Source organism: Tribolium castaneum, chromosome 1, assembly GCF_031307605.1.
Source record: "Tribolium castaneum strain GA2 chromosome 1, icTriCast1.1, whole genome shotgun sequence".
NCBI lineage: Eukaryota > Metazoa > Arthropoda > Insecta > Coleoptera > Tenebrionidae > Tribolium > Tribolium castaneum.
Genome location: NC_087394.1, coordinates 9,546,330 through 9,571,251, shown reverse-complemented (window position 1 = coordinate 9,571,251; position 24,922 = coordinate 9,546,330). Strand labels below are relative to the sequence as shown.

At 29.7% G+C, this 24,922-nt stretch overlaps 1 protein-coding gene and 1 non-coding gene across 2 annotated transcripts in view; one reads left to right on the top strand and one right to left on the bottom strand.

Moving 5' to 3' along the window:
• The window catches only part of LOC659040 (follistatin-related protein 5), a 233,176-nt gene that overhangs the window by 110,781 nt on the left and 97,473 nt on the right, over positions 1-24,922 (top strand). The window lies entirely within an intron of this gene.
• On the bottom strand, positions 4,397-4,513 carry TRNAL-CAA (transfer RNA leucine (anticodon CAA)). The gene is made up of 2 exons: positions 4,476-4,513; positions 4,397-4,442 (listed from the first exon to the last, which is right to left on the bottom strand). It is a non-coding gene; the product is annotated as a tRNA-Leu (tRNA).

Sequence of the window (24,922 nt, the reverse complement as noted above, 5' to 3'; positions counted from 1 at the left end):
CACCTTGCCCTCGTTCACCAGTTGTTGAGAATAATAATGATTTTGTTGTTTGGGATATAAATAACTATCATAGTTTTGTAGTTGATATGGTTGAATAATAATTAAAATGTAAGTGGATTTGTGTCTCGAAAAGTTCCACGAATTGCCAGTCGCAGTAATTGTTTATTTTGTGAAAGTTCAGAATCAGATTTCTTAAATATATACATCACTCTTATGCTATTCTGCAGAAACACTTGCTAAATCGTTCGAAATTGTATCATATATCTTTATTAATAAAATGATAGCAACTGTTATAATAGAACACAATAATAAATACTTCAGAACTTGTTAATGATCCAAATGATCACATTTCGAACCAAGATCCATTAAATAATAATTAAATAATCCATATTTAATGGATCACTTGTTGCGGTTAATTTAATTGTTTTTAATTAGTATTATACTTAACGAGAGTTCTAAATAACATTTACGTATGAGTAGAAATAGTTAATACATTACAACTCGAGCTCCGTACTAAACTGTAACCACCATGGGTGAAAATAGTTTTTTGTTCTTAAACCACGGGATGAAATAAATGAACCAATTTACACGAAAACGAGTTGAATACAATATTTTATTCTTCGAATTAGTCAAACAAATAGCGATTTCTCTAAATAAAAAAACACCTATTCGTTTCCCAAAAATTGTACTTCTTTAAAGTTTGTTTAACTGTTGGTAATTTCTTTTTTGTTATACTCTAGGCATATTTTCGTTCTCATAACACTTAAAACTAAACAGATTTGAAAAAACTCACGTCAAACACTGTCAGGAACGCAAAAAATTGGAAGAACAATATTTGCTCCTTTACCACTTGATTAAAAACGTTCAAATTTTATTCATTTAATACCTGATAATAGTGTACATTTGTGCCAAGTTTCATTAAAAAAATTCCTATTCTTTCTTGGTGTCGCAATTTTTATGACACTGAGTATACAGACTCGCTAAAAAGTGGATACAGTTGAATATTTTCAGAACGATTTAACAGCAAACCTTGAAATTTGGGGAATAGTTAAAAGTGTTTAAATTTTATCATCTGAGACATTTTTCAAATTTTTATCGTCATTTATATTGAAAATTCAAGGCTAACTTAATTTTTTGGAAATGGCACGAAAGGTCAAATGGTATATTTAAGTAATGGTATATTTAAGTAAAACTGAGCGAAAAAAATTTTCATGTTGGTTTATCATGGAGACAGAAAGCCAAGAAGTTAGTGGAAATCAATTTGAACAAGGTTTGTAGCATAAAAATCAAGTATTCAGTGTTCTTTTTCAGTTAAAAGTGTTATTTTTGACTATTATTTTTAACTTTTATTTATTTTTTTGTTAATGAGCTAACGATAGATAAAGACATTTCCAACGCTAATAAAATTTTACATTTTTTAAAATTTTCGTTTTTTTTAAGTTTCTATTAAATTAAGGTATGCATGTGTTATATCACAGAACTCAGAAAAAAATGCTTTTCTCAAAAATATTAAATTTGACCTTTCTTACTATTTAAAAATTACAAGTTTTATTACCAAATTACAAGTTTTCAAGGAGGCTTCAATGAAATCCATCAACTGTCGCCACAAGCTAAAACTTGGTTATCTACTATAAAAGTTTTGTGATTTCTTCTACATACAATGTACTATTGTCCTTTTTTTTCTGTCGTACGAATATATATATATATATATATATATATATATATATATATATATATATATATATATATATATATATATATATATATATATATATATATATATATATATATATATACTATTTAAAAAAAATCAAGTTAGTCTTGTATCTGAAGAACAAGTGGAGATAGAAATTTAGTAAACATCTGAAACGATATAATTTATATACTCCTAAGCATACACCTAATTTTAATAAGTTTTGATGAATAGTTTTTAAATATTTAACTGTATACATATTTTTAGCGACCCTGTATATAGGTTTCAGTGCTCTTTCATATTAAAAAAATTAATAGCTAAATAATGTTATGGGACATGATGTGCGGTAGTATGGTATTAAGAATTTTTTTTCCAAAATCTTAATATTTTAAAATGATACTTTGTAAAGAAAATTGGAAATATTCACACAGACAATGTGATGTAATAACTCATTTATCAAAGTGCCTATATCGTGTCAACATTTTCAAATGATGTGAAATTCAGAGGCTATTTATATTCTCACTTGTGGTTGGTTTTACATCGCAGTGTTTCTCTCTTAAGATAATTAACACCAAATTTATTTGAAAATTTAAATAGGTTTCTGTTATAAATAGTGCTGGACAAAAAGAAAATCTCTTATACCTAACTATTAAATTAAACATTAAGTCCATAATAGGTCCTACGTATTTATATTTGAGGTTTATTTTATAAACAACAAAATAATTGTGAGCCCATTGAAATTTCTGAGTTGAATTTTCTTCAAGTCATTTGTTTCATTTGCAACTTTTATTATCGTAAGATGTTTCCAAAGAATAGTTGTAGGGTTTCCGTTCCTGTTATCCACTAACGATTTTTGACCCTAACGCAATTACGTAGACCAGAACTTTACGACAAAGTAAATTGAGTTCTCCTTCATGCGAGTATATTTTCAATTGTGTCATAAAATGATTTCTGTTGTTTGAAGACACTGATAAACTGTTATCAGTATCTGTGTTTGCAAACTGAGTTATTTAAAAATACTTATCTCTGAATAATCGCTGCATATTACTGCCAACAGATAACATCATGCGGTCTTATAAATTTTCTCTTAATGATGGTTTAAATACCGAACAAAGTTTTTAACTGCTTTCGAGCAAATAATTAATTCTGGTCGCCATAACGATTTTTTAATGAAACCAACGGGCTTTTATCAAATTTGTGCGTTACATTTCCAAGTTGATTTTTGAAACGGTTTAATCGTATTAAGCACAAACTGACGAATTATCTATTAGTTTATTGGATAATTACAGAAATGCGTAATTCAAACACCGACTAGCACTGTTTATGTTTATGTTAAAATTGAGTCAATTACTCGAAAACACAGGGAGTGTAAATTAACGTGAAATTTGAAGTTTGCTCCAGTTGTAAAGTTAAAACTTTACAACTTTACCTACAAATGGCAGGAACGTATTTAATTGTAAAAATAACAGTTATTATGTATTTCTATAAATTTTTGTTTAAATAAATTTTGCCTATAATTTTATGTTTTGGTGGATGCGCCGGGGTAACATTATGGACAAAGCTGTCTGTTAGTGTGCATTTGCTATAATTAATATTATTTGTACATAATTTGTTTGAATTAATTTTCGCCACAATACTATTAAACTTTAAATTAGCTTTAGGCTTTAAAGCAACAAAATATTTAAATGCGTTTAATTAATTAAACGGCCAAAACAAGTTTGTACATCGAATGTTGAAGCTTTGAAAGTACATTTTTTTACACAGTGCCACGTAATTGCAAAACGGAAAACACTGAAAGCAATCATTAATTATCAGATGGTAGGTGTCAATTTCCCTGAAAAACCTTTGCTTCGTATTTAGAAAAAGTTCCGCCTTACCGCTGACAAGCACCTTTAGCGTAAACACGATATTTTTTGTAAACGTTTGTGTAACTGATACCTAAGATCAAAGCTGCAAATACTGTCAACAAGTTTTAACACCCAAGCGTCGCCATTCTAAAGTAAAAATAAAACTCTTCATAAAGTCTGCAACGTCGACTTGTTCGCGTGAAAACTACATTTCATTTAAACTTACATAAAAGAATCTATAATACTTTCATTAACATCAAAGCAATCACGACGAGTAGCTGCACCACAAGACGCAAACTTGCCGTGGAACGTCAAGCTTCATAACAAAGAAAAACTTGAACGGCACACAGCTGAAGCGTATTTGTGGAAAAGCGAAATTTGAAATTGTGTGCAGAAAGTTTACGTTTTTATTGGAAAGTATCAGGATGTACGATTTTACATTGAAATCTCTAAGTAAAGAGAAAATATTACGAAAAATGTGCACAATATTTTGCAATACATATTACAATGGTTGTTTCATTTATTTATTATTTAAACTGCTCCAGTTACTACTTCAGTTAAGTATACATGTTCACTATTACACTTTAATAGCATATCAGTCAACAACCGGGTAATGGCAGCTCTATTAATCACAAGAATGAAATTCGCTCGAACAATAAATAATTAGTAATACCTAAATATATTATCCTTGATGGTAAAATACAGTATTTTTTCTACTACTATTATTAGAGTACTGGTATCGTTTGGAATTGGTTTTTTTTCCTGTAAAATTTACATTTCCGGCAAAATATTGTTTTTGCGTAATTTTTTTCAATGCATTAATTATATTAAGCAAAAAAATTAGAAAAAAAGTTGATGTCAGAAGTGGGATTCGAACCCACGCCCACAGAAGTGGACCAGAACGCTCATACAACCTGCACTGCAGGCAAGGAAACCTTGAGTCTGGCGCCTTAGACCGCTCGGCCATCCTGACATGTTGATAACAATTTTGTGCGTAACTTTTACCACAACCTATTCACTATTATCAGCTTTGAATAGATAATACGATAGAAATATGTATTTAAATGTGAAAACACATTGAATGGGGAAGTAACATTGCTTCAATAATAAATTTAGTATTATACTTTTATTAAACACAATTATATTATATTATATTTTTATTAGTATACCAAAGGAATTATATTGGTCGTAATGACTGTGGGCAACGGGTTTACTGTCCAGAGGGCCGCTTGGTTATTATCTTATCAACACCTAATAATTCCCGTGATAGATAAATAATTTTATTTCTTGAAAAGAAATTTCTACAAAAGTTTCCGTGACTAAGACAATATTTGACGACAATAGATTAGTAAGAAATAAAATAGTTTTTTTGTTGGTATCATTTTAGACCTTCTTTTTAATATCTGAATCCTAGATTATAAACATGTTTCTCATAGCAACGTGTTTTCTCTATTTTAAAACACGCTTCCCATAGCAACGTGTTTTAAATTAAAATGTTCCAACAAAATCACGCTTCTGTGCTATTGCAGGAAATTTAAATGTTTGAAATGTTCACAGGACTGATTCATTTTTTAAAAAAGATAAAATTAGAGTATACATAATTTTTTGCCACCTTGACACTATTCCAGATCTTTGACGGTGTTTTAATCTAAAAAGCAAATATTTCTTTAATTTGCCAAAAACCATGTCATGTTTTAAATAATTCAGAACTATTTTTAATTGTGCTAGACTAGGAAGTATATTTTTATTTTTTTTTAAACTCTGCGCACACTCAGTAAATTTTTGAACGGTTTTGTATTGTGGCAGGAAGAAACCTCTAAGTTTTTATGATATGTAGGTATGACTCTGCGTAGTATTAATTACACCATACAACTTACGGAATTGTTAGTTTTGCTCCATCAAACAATGGAATGATTTTAACTTTCGATTTAAAGATTGCCTAAAAAATTAATTAGTAGTAGCAGACATATTTTATAATTTATTGCATAAATCTGCGCTGTAATAAAAATCAGCAAAATAAAGTATTGATAAAAAAGAACAATTATTACTACCAGTTAGAAAATAAATCCCTAACTCTCACTCTGTATTACTCTGGATTGTGAACCGTTTACCTTATTCTTTTTTATTTCAAAAGATAATCAGTTATCCAGTTCGATCTATTGATTTAATTTTTTGGATGTACGAGTATCTACATTTTTTCCTACTGTACTTAACAAGTAAGGCTTATACGTATTTCAGAAATTATTACTTCAGAAATAAATTTGGTACTTTCTGAAATACAATAAATTACTAATCTGAAATGCAATAGATACTTCCCGAAATATAATTAGAAAAGGTGTAATCTTCAGTTTCTAGCATGACTTAGGCAGAATGTTTTTTATTAGTATCAAATGGTGTCAAATGTATAGAATATTTCAAATAAACTAAACTACAAATAGCGCGTTTTTTTATTTATTATTAATACTTTCTGAAATACAGCAACTAATTATTCTAAAGTACAACTGATGCTTTCTGAAATATAACTGAAAAAAATGTAAAATAATGAAAATTATGAAATCTATAAAATCTATGTAAACTTTAACTCGATCTAGAAACTCGGTCTTAGGAACGTAGTTGATTCTATTTTTCTATTTATAGCCAGGTTTCTATCTTAAAAAATTAAATGTTAGGCTTGTTCTAAATAGTTTTGAACCTTTGTACACTATTGAGTAAGTTCTAGTTAAGTGACCAAAGCGATTTCCCAGTTATTTAGAAAAATATTAGACCTTTCTCGATTTCTTTTTGCAGCTTTCTAAGGTTTAGGTTTTGTAAAGAGAACTATTTAGAATAAATGCAAACGTGTGGAGTTTAGAAACTAGTTATTTATCTATTCGCTGTTAAATTTGTGGTGCTGCCAAGCAGCAACAAGAATTTCTAACGAAGATTATTACAAGTTCGGAATATTTTCACAGTATGTAAAAATTCGATTTTTGTCAGTCGACTTGAGGCGCGTTTTGGGCTTTAGAAATGATATGTATTAACTAAAATAAAATAAAGGGAATGAAAAAAAAAATATTTTGAGTTCATTAGAGCTTTCTGTTTACCGTGTTAAGCAAAGGTTTGGCACTTTTAATGACGACAACATGGCGAAAAAGTTCTTTAAAAACCATGAGTTAATTGTAAAAATCACTTGACTCGAAAAAAGTAATTAAGAGGTTTTCGGTAGTCTTACAAGCAATCTCGTCTGGTTGGAAACATGTTCTACAGAATGTTCCACAAATGTTATGATTGGTATACATGTCAGCCAAAGTGCATAAAGTACGTACTAATTCACAGGGAAAAATATTAGAGAAAACTACCTTTCGTCGTTGGGAAAATTTTTGGAAGATGCTTAAGATTACTTAAATGAAATCTTTAGTCATATTACAGAGCTCGAAAAGAAAACACGATTTTAACTAACGAAGATATTCTGCATAATCTGATTATTTCTGATTTACTAATTTCTAATTTGAGAGCTCAAAATTTCCGAAATTCAAGACACGAATTTTTATTACCAAAAACTCAAAGTTTCTGTTAGTTTTGAATAATGGTTTTAATTTACTAATTTCTGATTTGAAAGCTCAAAATTCCTGAAATTCAAGACACGAATCTTTATTACCAGAAACTCAAAGTTCCTGTTGGTTTTGAAAATATGAGAAAGATAAATTTTTAACAATTGTTGGACAACCTCCTGATAAAGATAGAAGGTTAGAAAGTTAGAAGATGATTCTTTGATGGATTTAGTTCTTGGTACCATTAGAGTAAAAAACAAATGTTTTTCTTTAAGATGCGTAAACGTATGTGAATAATTTGTTACATAATATGTTTATTCTAACTTTTATACGTCGAGTTAAAAACTTTTTAATTACTAATAGTTTTTTTTATTTATTTCATTTTATTTTATTTATTTATCTATTTTATTTATTTTATTTATTTATATTTATTAGTCAAATATTGGTTCCTTACTTTTCTTCAATAGCGCATTTGTAAAAACACTATTATGGTTTTGTCTTCAGATCCCAGAAAAAGATCATTTATTGTAGGTACTAATAATTTAGTATATCTCGTTTTGTTAATTTTAGGGTGGTCATGAATTCGTTATGTATAAAAAACACATCCATCTGTTTTTTGTATCCAGAATAATTTTTGCCTGACTTGACCTGACCAAGCTTAACCATAGTGACTAACACACTAATAAATACAATTATTTTTTGTAGTTTTAGTTACATTAACGTTTGGCTTCGTATTTTAAAACAGTAAAGTTTTAAAGAATTGTTTTGCATTTCCTGCATGAAAAACCCAAACTATGAATGTCATTTTGCTCTTTGTACGTTCAGCTGGTGTAGTCCGTAATAAAATGCGAAAATGTCATCGAGCAAGTTGTACGTGGTTAGTGCTCCACAACCCGAAGTAACTAAATTAAGACTCCAACACGCGAAGCAGTAATCAGAAGTTGACACACATGTTTGTAGATCGGCGATGATTTAAAAATACAACTCAGATACTGTCTAGTAAGATAAATGTGATTCAACAAATTCGTTTGGAAGAAAGTCAACAAAAGATGATAAGTGCCGGCGTGGAATGATTCCATTGGAAATAATTAATGATCCATCAATTCTGGACCGATATAAAACGCCAGACCCAGAAAGCGTGCAGTTTTTGCATCGCACGTCCTCTGGTGGCGATAAATTATGGATGATAGTGGCTTAGACCAAATCGTTGAAGTTCTTAGTGCAAATATATTTCTAAGAAGCAAGGCCCTGTCTGGAATATGCTCCTTCACGTTCTAGTTAAATAGACGTGACCGAGAATAATAATTACATCGTATAGCGGATTAGAGCACAAAGACGCCCAAGAACACGCTCACGGCCCTTTCTCGCTTCGATGATTTATCGCTCCTAAGAATACATATATAGACACTCCACCACTCTCAACTATCAACCCAGATAATTACGTGGATTTATAAGAGCTAAAATTGTCTTCTGGATCGCACACAGCTACGAAGCTACAAATAGGCTACGATTTAAATTACGACATACTATTAATTAAATACTGTAATAGCAACATTCCATGCTATCGTTTGTCATTCCAAAGCGACGCTTATTTTAGGAATCTGCACAATTTTAGACGATTTTTTAACTAAACACTGCAGACATGCAAATTCGAGCCAACAAGGCAACCTTTACAATTTAGAGGTATTTATTGCTGAAATCCTTCAGGTTGTGAATAATGATTAGCGCATTCTCTTCGCAATAATTTAATCAGTGTCCGGTTTAGAAACATCTTTATCAAAATACTGACAATGAGTGAAATCAATAAATTACACTTTGCATTATTATCCATATTTTTATTGGAAACGATAACTTGCGTCTTTTTAGAACATATATTTGTTGTACGTTATCCGAGTGGCGTAGAATCACGTTACATTACTCTTAAACAATTTTTTTGTAGTCTACGGAGAACTATAACTTAGGAGACAAAATCGCAACCCAAATAAATAGTGCCGCAAAGGAAAAATGAGGGCGCTTCGAGCGTGATACTGTCTCGGCGTCAAATGTTTTTAAATTAATTTAAATCTGACCAATTACTTGGAAAAAATGCTTACCAGACTGAAAAAACTGACGGCTAAAAGTTTTATAAGAAACATGAAAAAAAAGATTTAAAATTTGCGCTTAGTAGAATTTTTCAAGACGCTGCGAATACGGTTAAAGATACAAGAAAAATGTTAAAAAGAAATTTGTAGGGAATTAAATTGTCTTTAAAAAAATCCGCGAGACCATATCTTTATCGTCAACGGTCTAGGCCTCAAAGACGTTCAAAGACGATAAAGCCACGAATTCGGTTTATTTTACCGGTGGTCAAGTAACGATAAGTTAATTTATCTCTAAACTGTAGAAGACAGAAATATGGTGTCGTACACTTTTTTTATAGAAAATTAAATTTTCTGCAACTTTATTCTTTGTATTTTTTTGTACCTTCAACCGTATTTCCAGCGTTTTGATAAATATGAGACGGTGCCCAAAAAAATTCCGATCAATCTCATATTTTTGTGAACGCTGCAAATACGGTTGGAAATATAAAAATAGTGTAAGGAACAAAGTTGTAGAGAATTAAATTTTTTATAAAAAAGTTAGCTACATCATGTTTCTATCTTCAACCAGTTAGGTATAAATTAACTTTCTAATACTTGACCACCGGCAAAATGAAGCAAATCTGTTGCTTGAGCGTTTTTGAACGAGTTTGTGGAAAATTTAATTCTCTACCACTTTTTTTCCAACATTTTTCTTGCATCTTTAACAATATTATTAGAGTTATGAAAAATATGGATAAAAGTGAAAATTAGTAAAAAAAATTAAAATATAGTTTACGATAAAAAAATTTGCATTTTGTTTATGTTTTATTATTGAGAATTTAATACTCTATTTGTCTCGATTTTCTTTGTTTGTTATGTGTTAACCGTTATACAAAAACAACCATATTTTCAACCTGATTTTTCTGAAAAGTTAGATGGTAATGGAACAACCGCGCTCTCTGGCGACATTAACGAAACTATTGAAGAAAGGAATATTCCATTTGAACGTCGTTTCACATCCTAACCTTTAGATATCCGTAGTGTAGGTAAACCTTGGTTTTAAAGTAAAAAGTTAATTAAACACACCTTATTGGTTCGCCAATTATTATTAAATTATTATTGTTGTTTTAGTTTCGCTCTCTACGCTTGTGTTACTTAACAATAATATATTTATTTAGTGATTTAAACAAAAAATGGCATTTTTGCACTCAGTTAGGAATTTCTAAAAATCGTTGTATTTTAACCCAATACAATTAAATAAAAACTGAATTTGTTTGGCTTTGTATCACTAGAAAATCCGTTCACTATAGATTTTTTCTGTTTGTTTAACCATGGGGTTAAACAGAATTTTTGGGAAAATTTTAAATAAGATTAAGAATTTTCCGTAAAAGTTGTCACAACGGTAACTCATTTCCGCAACATCAGTGAATGTCAGCAAAATGTCTTAGCTGGGTCACTTGACCAGCCACAACTAAACAATAGCAAAGGGGTTTTTTAAATTTTAAATGGTGAAAATATTAGTGTAATTAAATTTGGTTTAGATTCACTGTTTTAATTTGTTAGTAAATTTTGTATATATTAAATTATTTTTGTGATAAAATCATTATTAAACTTAACCCTCAAGTTCTTACTCTTTCACTGTTTGGCAATTAAACATTATTATATGCTTTAGCATTTTTTTTTGAGTTATTTCATAAACGGCAATTGGTTTTAATTTTTTTTAGTATAATTAGCAAAAAGATATTTAATATGACACTTAAACAGCCCAAAATAAATAAATAAAAAAACATCACTTCTTATAAAATAAAGCAAGAATGAAAAAATAAAGTTTACTATGTAAAACCCTAATAAAAAATGTCTGTTGTCATTTAAAAAAAACATAAATGACGTCATTAGGTACTCAAAAAGGCATGGCGTTAGAAATGTCATTTTGATGTCAAAATGTAGGATTTAAAAAAATAGAATCGATCTCTTCAAGGATTTTTTGATAAATAGTTCATGACAAAGATATAAATTTTGTGCGTTACTTTTGGTTCAGCCTGAATATGGAACTTAAAATTATATCTAAAGTGAATCAATTTGCCAAAAAATTAGGTCATTAGCAATGCTTCTGACCTGATTTCTTGACAAACGGTTAAAAAAGTTATTAGGATGTAACAATTTTTGCTTCTGGTTTCTTTCAGTACTTTCTAATAACATCTTCACTCTAATAATAAGCTCATTTATTTCTAAAATCAATACCTAATTCTGAAACTTTGCAATAGGTATTGTATCATCTGGAATTTGACAAAAAAATAAGAGTTATTTTTAATTATTAGGAAAATGTAAATCGGTCAATATACAATTATTTATCGAAAAACTTGATTAAAAGCTTTTCACAAATATGGGTAACCTATAAATAAATTAAAAAGTTAAATACTGAAAATAAATATTTTCTATTTGAGTTTGAAACGAGACCTGGAACTGACATTTAATTTAATTAATAAAACGCAGTTTTATTAAAAAGAATCCCGAGTGTAAGTTTTGCCTATAAATATTGTAATTATCTCGCTATATGAACAGATAGGTAATTTGTCTAGTTTATATGAGTCCACAAAATTTATTGTAAAAAAAAAACAAATATGTATTTCCTCATATTGCTAAAATCTGGTCCTGACTTTTTTAATAGAATTTTTTTTTATACTCGTAGCTTTAAGATGGGCATTTCGCACTTCATGCAGCACTCTCTGCGCTCGTGGAGCAAACAAAGTGCTCATGTAGGAAATTGCACTTTCCAAACTCGTTAGTTAAATAACTTTTTGCGAACTTGTGCTAAAAAACGCACTTGCAGTGCTGCTACATATTTCCACATTATTTTTTAATGCAATTATTCTACGTCGTAATTCAAATTCCAACGACTCGAGTTATTAGTTTCGATTATTACCCAAATTATTGACTCGTGAGTTAAGTCCGTTCGATTCGGAAGAAATCCCAATTAAAATATTTAAAGGTGCTTTTCAAGCGCCCTAAATCGATTATTTATAACGCGGCACTGAATGAAAATAATTGAGCAATTTATGACTCGCTGCTCATTCAGTTGTGTTATGAGAAATCATTAAAATCCGACTTAATACTATACGATCATTTTATTATATTCCGGCGAATTCGAGTTTAATGTTCATAAAATTAGAACCGAAATCATCGCTTCAGTTCCATCAAACTCCCTCAGATAGGCAGATTGCAAAAGTTCCTGAAAGTTTGTTAAACTTGATTTTCGATACCGGTTAACTCAAATCGAAGTTATTATCACTCGAAACTACGATTATGTCCCACATCACACCAAATAGATGTAACAGGAATTTAAATACAAGCGTAATTTAATTTTTATGGAGAAAGTTAATAAAATGTTTCCTCCGAAATTAAGGTAGATAAGACGTGAATTTAAAATTCAAACGCTTTCGCTTTGAAATAACTTCATTAACATTTTGTAGGTTTTTTCGTTTATTCACATCCAGTCCCAGACTTGAGAAAAAGTTTACATCAAAAAAATGAGTCATTTATACTATTTTTTATTCACAAACTGTGTTGCTAGTAAATTTTGAATAATAATATAGTAATAATATAAATTGTTATTTTTTGTTAAAATTAATATTTTGCATTCTGGTCAGTTTATTTATACAGGGTGTCTCAGCTAAGACTTTCGAGATTAATATCTCAGTTATTTGTCAACGGATTGTTATGAAATTTAGAATGCACATATTTTAGGAGGAAGTTTTTCAACTAGGGGCAAAAAATGACCTCAAGTTAAAAAATAAAATTTGAAAACACATTTCTTTTATTTCAAATTAAGCCAAATTACCGTTGGATCATTAAACCCCGAAAAATAAATGGCCTCACAAACAATAAGCCAAATCGCCCGGCTGATCCCAGAAAAAAATTAAATTTTGTTATTAAAAACTTAATCCAAATTTTGATAGTAATTTGTGTCACTTTTTGAAACAATTGATGAAGCATTTCTGTGCGGCATTTTGTGTACCACTGAAAAAAATTGTCAAAAATGTGCGCGCTGTCAAAAAAGTAAAATGTTTTAATTTGGTGAAATTACTTTAAAAACCAACAACAGTGGCTGAAATTTCTGTGTTGTTGAAAAAGGAATCAATATTCGCCTATGGAAAGTGTCGTTGGACTTTTTGTGAAATGTTATTTATGAAATATAAAGTTCAAAGAATCGTCAATAATTTGAAGACACAGAAAGCGTACCTGAACTAAATCGAGTGAGGACAAAACACGTCACTGGAAACGAAGCAATAGTTGGGGCTGTAATTCAAGCTTTTGAAGAGAATCCAATCAGCAGTGTACGAAACATTTCCAAAATCCTGAATGTTCAAGTGTCTAGAATTTTTTCAGTTGTCCAGTCTTTTAGTTCTTTTTGAAAGAATTAAAGCATCCAGTACCAAAAGTTAGTCAAAAATATTGTTTCTTAACTTTGTATGGGTGAGAGATAATTGTGAAATGTCTCTTACGTGACAGTTACGTTTCTGCAAGTAGGATTCGGAAATAAAATTAACTAGACGCCCTCTGGTGACGACTTTTGAACTATGTCGAAAACAGTAACGAAATTTTCGTAATTCCACATTTAATTGACAATTTTGCGTGTATAGTGTTAATTGCTTACATTAGAGAGAATCACTTTAAAAGTACGTGGTGGTAAATACTAGCTTTGACTTTGGTTCTGCTGTTTTTCATGGTATAAAGTGTTTATTGTTGGAATTTGAAAGTGGATAAAAAGTCAAAAAGATTAAAATTTTCATTACAAAGTGTTATCAAACAGTTGTCTAATTAAAGACTATAGTAATGGATCACAGCGAACACAAAGTTGGGCTCAAGAAACCAATAAATTAGTGAAGTTTGAGAATTTTAGGTTAGAATTTTTCCACTGATAAAATCATGAAATACTTCGATAAATCAACAAAACTACAATTAAGATTAACAACTGCTAATACACTTAAACGTAAATTATGCCAAAAGGTAGGCTTTTCAATGTCTTTGTAATAATTTTCCAATAAAGAAAGTGAACCAAAAAGTCATCGTTATTCGTGTTTTCCTCGACATCTCTAATTTGTCAACATTCGTTTCTTCCACCAAAGATACAATAGTCATTCCGCATAGACATTACAATAATTGTGAAGCCTCAAAATTCGTACAACGCTCAAAATATCCGAATAAACATTTTCCCGCCATTTAAGGTTACTGTTTTCGACCTAGCTCAGTGGCGCCCCCAACGGTAACTTTACTTCCGAACTGACCAAAATTCTTTAACATCGTCGGTTTGATCACCGAAAGACGTATTTATTTTGAAAAAGATCGAATTTTAGTAAGATTTACGGTCGAACTGGCAAGGAAGTTGGGCAGAAACTTGGACTTGGCCTTGTACACCTTTAAATCTCTCATTGATTGATGGGATTCTAAAACCACGTCGGCTTTCGAAAGCAGCGCGAATAATCTGGTTAAGGGATTATAAACGCGAGCTCTCAATTAATGAAATGTCCTCTATCTGCCATAAATCTCCAGAAGGTTCTCCGGCGATATCTTCCTCTGCGAATTCTATTCGAATTCAGGCCTTTGAGTCGATCACTTTCATCTGAGACGCTATTCACACATGAAAAATTACAACGTCATAAGCTGATCAACTTGGGGACGTTAAGTATCTTAGCGGTTGAGATTAAATTGCCCTTTACAAAAATAAATTAGGAGCATGGTGATCGTTTTTTTATTCTGTACATTAAAAGATTACAATTGATTATTTTAAAATTCTCTTAATTGTAATTATCACAGAACCGCTGCGTGGAATGAACTTTTAACCCCAAAGACCAATTAAGAGCTTTCCAAACATTGAGTTTTACTCAAATTAAAACTAGATCCTTTGAAAGCAATTATCGGTTATATTCGTTCGAGATTTTTGAGTAGAAAAATCTGATTGGCTTCCTATTCAAAGTGACAAGATTCTAGGATTTAATTGTAGTGAAGCATAATTAAATCAAATAAACTATCACGAAATGTATGTTTTTAAAGTTTGTACTTGACAAGCTGTTAATTAAAATTGTAAATCCAACTGATAATTGAAAAAGATAAATAATGTTGCTTCTATTATTATTAAAATATTTTAAATTATAAATCTGGTAGAGACCTTTAATCTCTATCCTATTTATATTTTTGATAACAAACGTACAAAAATATGTAACACATTATCACTAACAATAATTTAATTAAAATTGATTAAGCCTGAATCCGTGCGTAAATAAATTTAAATCCTGTTTAATCAAAACTATTAATAGCGCCCACAAACCTGGATTTCTTATTAGAATTATTTCGTTTTTGAATTTGATTGTTTTTCTGAAGAATTTGGACATGTAAGGTCAGGTTAAGTCAAATATTCAAGCGTTATTAATTTTAACCCATATTTAAATTGTCTTATTATTGTTTTTATTTGTTTTTTTGCAAAGTTTGGACAAGTCAGGCCAGGTCAGCTCAGGTCAAGTCAATAAACTGTTGTTAATGCCCTCATATCCGAATTTTTTATTAGAGTTATTTCATCATTGATTTTGTTTGTTTTTCTGCAAAGTTTAGACAAGTTAGTCCAGATCAGGTCAGGTCAGGTCATGTCAATAAACTTAACCTCTATTTAATCAATTTGTTGAACAACTGGTATTAGTTTTTTCAAACCTGGATTTCTTAATGGAGTAGTATTTCACTATTGATTTGGTTTATTTCTATAGATATTATAGACAAGTCAGGTCAGGTCAGGTCAGGTCAGGTCAAATTTCGAACCTTAAATAAATTTAATTCATATTTAATCAACTACTATTAGTGCCCTCAAACCTGCATTTCATATTATAATTATTTCATTATTGACTTTGTTCTTCTAGATTGTTTAGGCAAGTCAAGTCAGGTCAGGTCAAATATTTCACTGTAAATAATTTTAACCATTTTTTAAACAGTTACTTTTACTAGTGTCCGCAAACCCGGTTTTTCTTATTAGAATTATTTTACTACTAATTTCGTTTTTTATGGAATTGTAGGACAAGTGAGGTCAGGTCAGGTTAAGTATCCAACCGTAAATAAATATAACGTTTATTTAATTATCAACTATTAGTGCCCTCAAACCTGCATTTCTTATTATATTCATTTTATTATTGATTTTGTTCTTCTGGATAGTTTTGGCAAGTCAGGTCAAGTTAGGTCAAATATTTAAACGTAAATAAATTTAACCCTTTTTAAAGAGTAACTGTTACTCGTGCCCGCAAACACGGATTTCTTATTAAAATTATTTCACTATTAATTTTGTTTTTTATGGAATGTTACAAGTCACGTCAGGTCAGGTTAAGAATTCAACCGTTACCTCTATTTAATCAACAACTAGTATTAGTGCCCTGACAAGTCAAGTCAGGTCCAAACAAGTATATAATGTGAAAAAATTTACCCTGATTTAAAAAAGGACTGTTATTTCTTTTTAAAAAAACGTATTTTATGTTTCATTTTGTTTATTTTTTTTGGTTAGTTTAGTGAAGTCAGGCCAGGTCAGGTCAAATATCCTACTGTAAATAAATTTAACCACCATTTAATCAACAACTATTAATATTAATGCTTTCAAACCTGGAATTCCAATTAGAATTATTTCATTATTAAATGTGTTTTTTTGGATGTAATTTTTTAGATAATTTGGAGACGTTAGCTCAATTCAAGTCAAGTCATAGCAGTGTTTTATGAATTGTTAACTTTTCAGAACAATAATACACAAGTCGTGGTTCAGTGTTATCAACCTTAGTGATAAAATTTTCATGAAAAAATATTTAAAAAATCAAATTAGCTCTAAGACAGAATAATTATCCCAATAGCTTCCTCGAAAGAAATATTAAGACTTTCTTCAACAAAAACATGAATTTAAATAAATAAACGAAATGTTTTAAGACCACATAACATTAATTTAGCTTTGTAACACAATTAAGACATTTTTATGACATATAATGTAATAACAGATGCTGCTAAATATCTTCTGTAAGACAAAGAAAAAATTCAACCTACCAACTTACTGTTTTGACGCAGAACATGACTTCAACGTTGATGCAACAAAAACCCTAGGCAAAAAAAGAACAAACATTGACCATCAATTAGCAAAATTATAAATGCAAACAAAAATAATTAAGAATAAATTATAAAAACAACAATATTTTTTTAAATAACTTTGAATTCTATTTTTACGCCCTCTGCTAGAGGACATAACGGCGTAGCAAATTGACATAATTCTACAAACAAAAAAAATACGCTCGGTTAATTTAATCCAACACTGTAATTCCCTTCATGTTACAACAGATTGAATTATTGTTGTCCTGATAATAATTCAGCGAAATATTGTATTTATTTTCGATTTGTCCAAACTATCCTGAAGAACAAACAATAATTATTACTAATACGAGTGTAAAAACACAAGCTTAAAGTTCAAAGGCTGGTCATACTTAGACACTCGAGTACTTTAAACGTTTTCGTATGAGTGTTATTCAATTTTTTTTTTCGTTGGAACATTTTAATTTAAAGCACGTGGCTATGGGAAGCGTGTTTTAAAATAGTGAAAACACGTTGCTATCAAAAACGTGTTTTAAAATAGTTTTTATAATGTAGGATTGTAAGAAGGCTTAAAATGTTACCAACAAAAAAAAATAATAGTGTTTTGACGTGATTTATTTTTATTAAATTATTATTTATTTATCTGATACGGTGCAGTTGCTTGATTTAAAACAAAATACCCCAACTTTCTTTCTATGGGTCGGTCGTTGTTTGGAAGCTGCTTTTGACGCTGCATTTAAATGAGAGAAACGCTGTGTGAGTTCCCGTTTCGCGAAAGACACATTATTTATTCTTGGTGTAACCTTAATTGTAGGAGCTTTATGCATATCTAAGGCGAACGTCATCAAAGCAGTAAAGTGCATTTGAATGCTCTCGTTTATGTATTCTCATCAATCCAGGCATTCCTTATTTTCCACTGACATACTTTCAATTACAGCTCCAAATTCATGTCCAAAAATCTCCAACAAATAGAATCTTCTACGCTTATAACATGTTTACAGCGAACAAGACTTTGTCGAGTTGATCTAGTTTTGAATATTGTATTGCAACGACTCTTATCGCATGCAGGCATACAAAATTTTTAAATCAAACTGATTCTTCCTTCAAAAATAAAATAAGTGAACGGAAGCTCGAAATATATTACTCCGGTGCAGTTCATAGAGAGAAGTAAGTTTTTTTGTGCTGGGTTGCATATTATGCAGGTTGTATTAGGACCAAGATTTAAGCTGAAATCGATCCGTTTAGTGCAAATATATCGCAAAGCACAACACATTTGTACTGCGGAATTCGCGACAAACAAACAAACTGGAATTGAACGCCGTTTAACGTTTCTATTTTACGACTGTATTACTTTATTGCTCTAGCAATAACATTAGGAAGTACTTTAAAAATAAACAATGAATTACTTCCTACACCATATCTTATCTTTTCTATCGCTTTTGAGGTCATATTCAGAAGATTGGGCAAATTTTTAGAGAAGAACAATTTTACGTTTTTTTTCGTTGACCGTTAAAATGATATGAATTATTTTGTTTAAGGACTAGTTTCGGAATTTTAAAGTTAATTTCAAAATTTATGTCGGTTTAGAATGGGAAAGTTTTGTCAACAAATCCATAGTAATCAGCACATTATAAACAACATTTAATTTAATGCTCCTTTAAATTTGATTATGAAACTGACCCTAAAAAATTATGGATTTATTATACACTTATTTTGTGAGTCTTTTATTTAAAATATGTCCATGGGCCGGTTTATTAAAAGCTTAATTAAATTTTAATTCGTTGTTAAATTTAACAACATAAATGGACCAACCAAATGGCTTCAATTTGGTCATGTGATCACTTAATGACGCATTTAATTGCGCATTAAATTAATGACGCTCCTACAAGCCGGTCCTAAGTTTAGAAAAATTTACACATTTTAAACCTAACGTAACGGCATTACAATTTTGCTTCTCTTTAAAAGATACAAAATAATTTTTTGAACCTTATGTTGGCAAAATTTTTTAAATTCAATATTACTTGTAAAAAGCACTCCAGGTCGATCAAAGCAAGCGCAAAAAACATTTTGAACTTTATTTTAGGGTTTTCTGTCGCTTTTTTGCCTTAGAGCGAGTCAGTCTTTTATTGAAAACTGTTTGTAAAATAATAATGTAGACGATTTACCGCTTAGTTTTGGCAAATTTTCGAAAATTTTTGAGTTTTTCGCGAAAAAATAAAAATTTAAATTCATAAGAAATCAGTAAATTTCACGCCGTTAAATGCTCTTACAACCGGCTTATGGAAGCGTTATTAATTTAATCTGCAGTTAAATGCGTGATTAACTACTAGTCACGTGACCAAGTTCAACCAGTCTGATTGGTTCATTCGCGTAATTAACTTTTAACAACGGATTAAATTTTAACAAAGCTTTCTATAAATTACACGTAGAAATAATAGATTTAATTTTAGAATTTTCTTCTATTTAGTGAGTTTTCACTGAAAAACTCTCCCAAATTGACAACAAATAAAACACTTTACAGATACTTTAACATTTTTTCGATTAGTTTTGGCAAAATCTTTTAAATTTATGGTTGAAATACGTTCTGAAGTTAATAGAGAAACTCATTGTTAACCGATTTTTGTAAATCGATTGCTTTTAGTAAATTTTTTTCAAAAAACGTTAATACAAACACAGGTAACGAATTTTTGACATAATTTTGCATTATATTTTGAAAATCATATTTATAATTTAGTAAGGTTCTTTTTTTATTTTCATTCCTAGGGGACAACTTATTTAAGACCTGATTTATTGGTTTGTACTTTATTTCTAAAATTATAAAGTAGTGTGACTCAGACTTAATTTTGCAATTTTTAAATTTTATTTGACAAATCTTTAGAATTTATTAAATAATATCTAATAAAAATAATAATAATAATATAATAAATTAATAATTTGGATTTTCAGATAATATAAACGATCAGAAGCTTACACGATCTCTTAGATATTTTGTAACATTTACCACTTTTTCTTAAATCAATGAAATTTTAATCGAAGGCATTCGTGCAGTTAAGAAAGAAAATTATTTTTCGTAACAAAAAACTGTGACGTGATAGAAAAGTTTTAAGACACATTTTTGTTTGATTGAAAGTCAATAATCATAAAAGTAATTATTTATGAACTAGTGTTATTAATAGTCTTCACTAACAAATCAGTTTATTAAAAATAACAATGGAATTAACAATCTTTGTGTACTTGTTGGTGTGGAAGTTGCCTTTTTAAATGATTTCCTAGAATAAGCTCAATGCTAAAATAGCTTTGTGCTTTCCTCGAAACCATAAAATTTTTGTGATCTACGTTGGATATAGTTCCGAGTGTAAATCTCTCGTTATTCCGGATATCACACCAGAAAATATCCGGAAGCGGATCCTATTGATTCCGCTTCTGATTCTCAATTTTCTTTCCCCAGTAAAAATTTCTCTCAGTTTTATAATACTTATAATAAAATGTTCACTAGAAGCTTTTGTGCTTATTACAATCACACTTGTTTTAAAAACTATGGCACAATTTTTCACTTTATTATTCAAATATAAATATCATTGCCCGTTTTCCTAAACGTATTATGCACTAAAACGAAAACGGCTAAGCTTCTTACAAGACCATAGTTGTAAATTTTATCGCTGGACATAATTCCCTACAGCGTTAACTATAAACTTGAAGACATGTTTGAGCTTAACAATGACCACCAAAGGCGAAATAACGACACTGTGAAATGATATTCCAATCTAAATATCCGGCTAAAACAAAGCAGGTGCTTTTTTAATCCGCCATTATTCACTGGAGGCTTTTATAATGGGAAATTTTTCTATGAGAGAGCTTATAAAGATCAACACTTTTCATTGGATTTTTGAACGCGAAATGGAGAAATCCGTCGCTTTTGTCCGGTTAAAACGTAATAGTCTGATACCAATAGTTTATTAAAAAAAAATTTTTACCGAGATAATTTTTACTGATTTTGTTTTCTAGTTTTTTAATTTGTTTTCTAAAAGTTTTGAAAATTTCTTTCTGGTGTCTAGTTTGACATTATAACATTATACAGGCACTTTTTTTACAGAGAATGTAATAATTAAGTTATCGACGATTTTTTTAACCATTGGTTTAGTTATAATAACATAGTTTTATTGTTTTAAATAGGAATCATAGGCGGCTGTGATAATTTTGAAAAGCATTATTTTAAAATATTAAAAAAAACATAAAATTTCGATTTTTCTTTATAACATGCAATGAAAAATTTTGGAATTTTCAATTAAAACTGTGAAAAATATATTACCTAATAAGTAAAACGTGTTTTTAAATGATTCTCATCTAGTTAACTTCAAAATTGATTTACATGTAAAAAAAATTTGCCGCTCTGCTCAATTGAGTTCTTCGTCGATAAATGTCAAAACGGTCAGTTGTGAAATTCACAAATTGTCAATTAATTATTTTTAAAAATTTTTGTTAAAATGCTACTAAATTCTTACACTGTGCAAGAAAACACTTTTATTGTCGAAGCTTATTTCAGAATTAGACATTAATGAATGGAGAATTGTAATATTTGGCATCTAAATGCCTGTCATTAATTCTATAAAGCGGCATTTCTTATTTTAAATGGAAAATTAACAGACAACTAGATAAGAATCATTTAAAAACACATTGTATTTATATGTTAATGATTTTTAAATGCTAATTTTTTGTGGTGAATAAAAATTATTTGTTTTTAGATTTAAAATGGCATGCTTACATTATTGTTATTTTATTTCCTAATTAAACATGAAACGTCGCAAAAATAAAAAATTTATTAATGGTACGATTGCCTGTCAATAAAATTTTATTTTACAAAAAATTTCAATCCAAACACCAAAATCAAATTTCATCTGCGGTAAAAAATACATAAGATTTTCAACGCCACCTTGATTGCACTTCACTAAATTATAAAAAGTGTCAACAGAAGGTAGTGACACATCTTTTTTAATTTTCAGCACATTTTTTATGTAATTAAGGTCTGCGACGGTCGTATATTTAAAAATAACTTTAACATAGCTTATTTTCATAATTTCACTTTTTTTACTTTAATAACCATTCACAAAATTTCTAGTTATTTACACGCTTTATGTGAAATAATTTTTCCATGGCCAACTATTTTCAAATATTTTAAATATATTTTTATCAAAAGTTATATAAAAATATCAAACAGTATTTATATTGTTTTCAGTTAAGAAAAAAAAGCTTTTCGAAAATGTCATAGCCAACTATGATTGGCTATGACATATTGTTTTCAGTTCGAAAAAAAAGCTTTTCAATAATGTCATAGCCAACTATGATTCCTATTTGAAAAAATACAACTTTATGTTATTATAGCTAAACAAATAGTTAAAAAAAATCACTGATAAGATTATTACATTCTCTGTAAAAAAGTCTTTTTATAATGTCTTTTCTCAAATGTGTACCTTTTATAATAAGGAAGATATGAATTTTTTAATTTTTCGCTAAAATATTAACTTTGTTTATAAGTCGAAAACAAAAGACGATAGCGGAATGCTCTTAAGACTAAATTTATTTTTTTTAAAAAACGGACTCGAGAATGTGTCACTGATTTTTCATTAAAGCTCTTAGTTTCGGAGATCCCCTATTCGGACATCCAAAATGCAGCACCCTGTAGACTAGTGTAATATTTACTTGCAGTGGCTCAAACTAAATTATGTTTTTCCCAAGACAAAAATTGATGATGAACGAGTGCAAATCTGCAAAAAGTATCATTCAAAAGACAAACGATGACTTGTCAAATGCTTAGTTCCAAATACACAAAAAGGGACTCCCCGAGATAACATTTCTTATAACAACACATAAAAGCAAAATGTAAGGCGATTACGAAACAAAGACAAATCAACGATAGTACTTAGCTTGTTGCTTGCCGCGAGAATAAACACAACCAAGTGGCTGAAGAGTAAATTAGCCGCATAAAATGTCTCTAATTTTGTTGCTCTACACACTTCCTCGCAATAGAGTGAAAAATAAATCAATATTTGATGTTAATTTAGTATCAAAGCTGTTGCAGCTCGAAACTTGAGCAAAGTCGCCTATAAATTAGAGCAAAGCTTCTGAATTTTGCAAAGTTCAGCAAAGCGTTGTTAATAAATCGTTTAGGTTGCTCAAGCCTTAAAAAATGTTCAGTATTGTGGTTGGAAGAACGACGATAAGAAGTTTATTTTACGCACTTTTGCAATAACAACTTTGGCTCAGTATGTCTTGTATATTTTTATTGTTATGTGGGCGAATTCCCGGAGATGGAACCGTGCCTTTTGAGATAATTCTATCAAGTTGGTATGGAATGTTGCCATAATTGGATGAAAGGCGTATTTTCCGGATTGCAAAATTTAAGCCTGAACTTGAGCAATATCGATATTGCTTACAACTTCTGAAATATGTGACAGTTTAATCAACTTCCATAATGGGCCAAATTACGAAACAGATTCACTTGGAATTGTGCTCGATCTTTTTGTATAAATTATGTGGAACAAGATAAAAATAAAGTCGCTGTGGGTCCGAGGGAAAACTGCGATGATACATATGGACCGAAGAGATAAAATAAATAATTTTTTCGGTGTTGTCTCCTGGGAATGCGTATAGAGAAGAGGCATTTTCCAGTTCACTAAAATCAATAACAATACTGTTGAAACCGTAATTTTTTGCGAGGAAAGTACGCTTGTCACTCCCACTTTAGTCGAACATTTTTATTTACCATCCAAATGTCACTCCAACCTTTTAGTACACAAACAATTTTTAAACTCAGCCTTCTGTAAATAGTTTTTATTTGGGCAAATATTTTGCTAATTTGTGAAACAAGCCTGGGCTGGACAGTCAAATTTTTAAAACAAATTAATGACTACATACAGGGTGCCCCAGGGGTGCGTAACCGGTCTATAACTTTTTTGTCACTAGAAATATTTCTATGACGTTTTTATTATACGATAGATCGACTCAAAGTCCACAAACTAAAGAAATTTTTATTATATACAGGGTGGTGAATCAAAGTTATATTTTTTAAATAGAACACTTTAAATATTTTTGCATTATTAGATTCTACACAAAAAAATAATGTAACCTTGTATAAACTATTATGGGTCTATTTCTTTCCGTTTTGGAATCATTTAACTTTTCATTATAAAAAGTCCAACATTTGAAAAATTACTGCGAAGTCGCTTATGAATATTTTCCGGTAAATTTGCAACAGAAAAACTTAGAATACCTTGTAGTTTTAGCAAATAGTCGACTTTTAATTAAAGCACGCAGTTAATATACAGGGTGTGCCAAAACGCAAAATGTTGAATAACTATTTTTTTTTCAAATGAAACGCCATGAATTTTTTCAATGCATCGATAGCTTTATTCATAAGCTCTCTAATGTTTGCATAGCAAATTTAAAATATTTTTCGAGATTTTTCAAAAAAATATATTTTATTGCCGGAAAATATTCTTAGCCAACTTCGTAGCGATTTTTCAAAAATTAGTCTTTTTTATAACGAAAAGTTGAATAAGAAAAGAAAAGTTGTATAATAAGAATAATTTTAATTTAATATTTGAAATAGCAAAAAAGTTATAGACACCCTGTATAAGGGTCAATGTTATGAAACAAGTCGGAATGTTTTTGAAGAGCTCGTGAAATCCCAGTTTA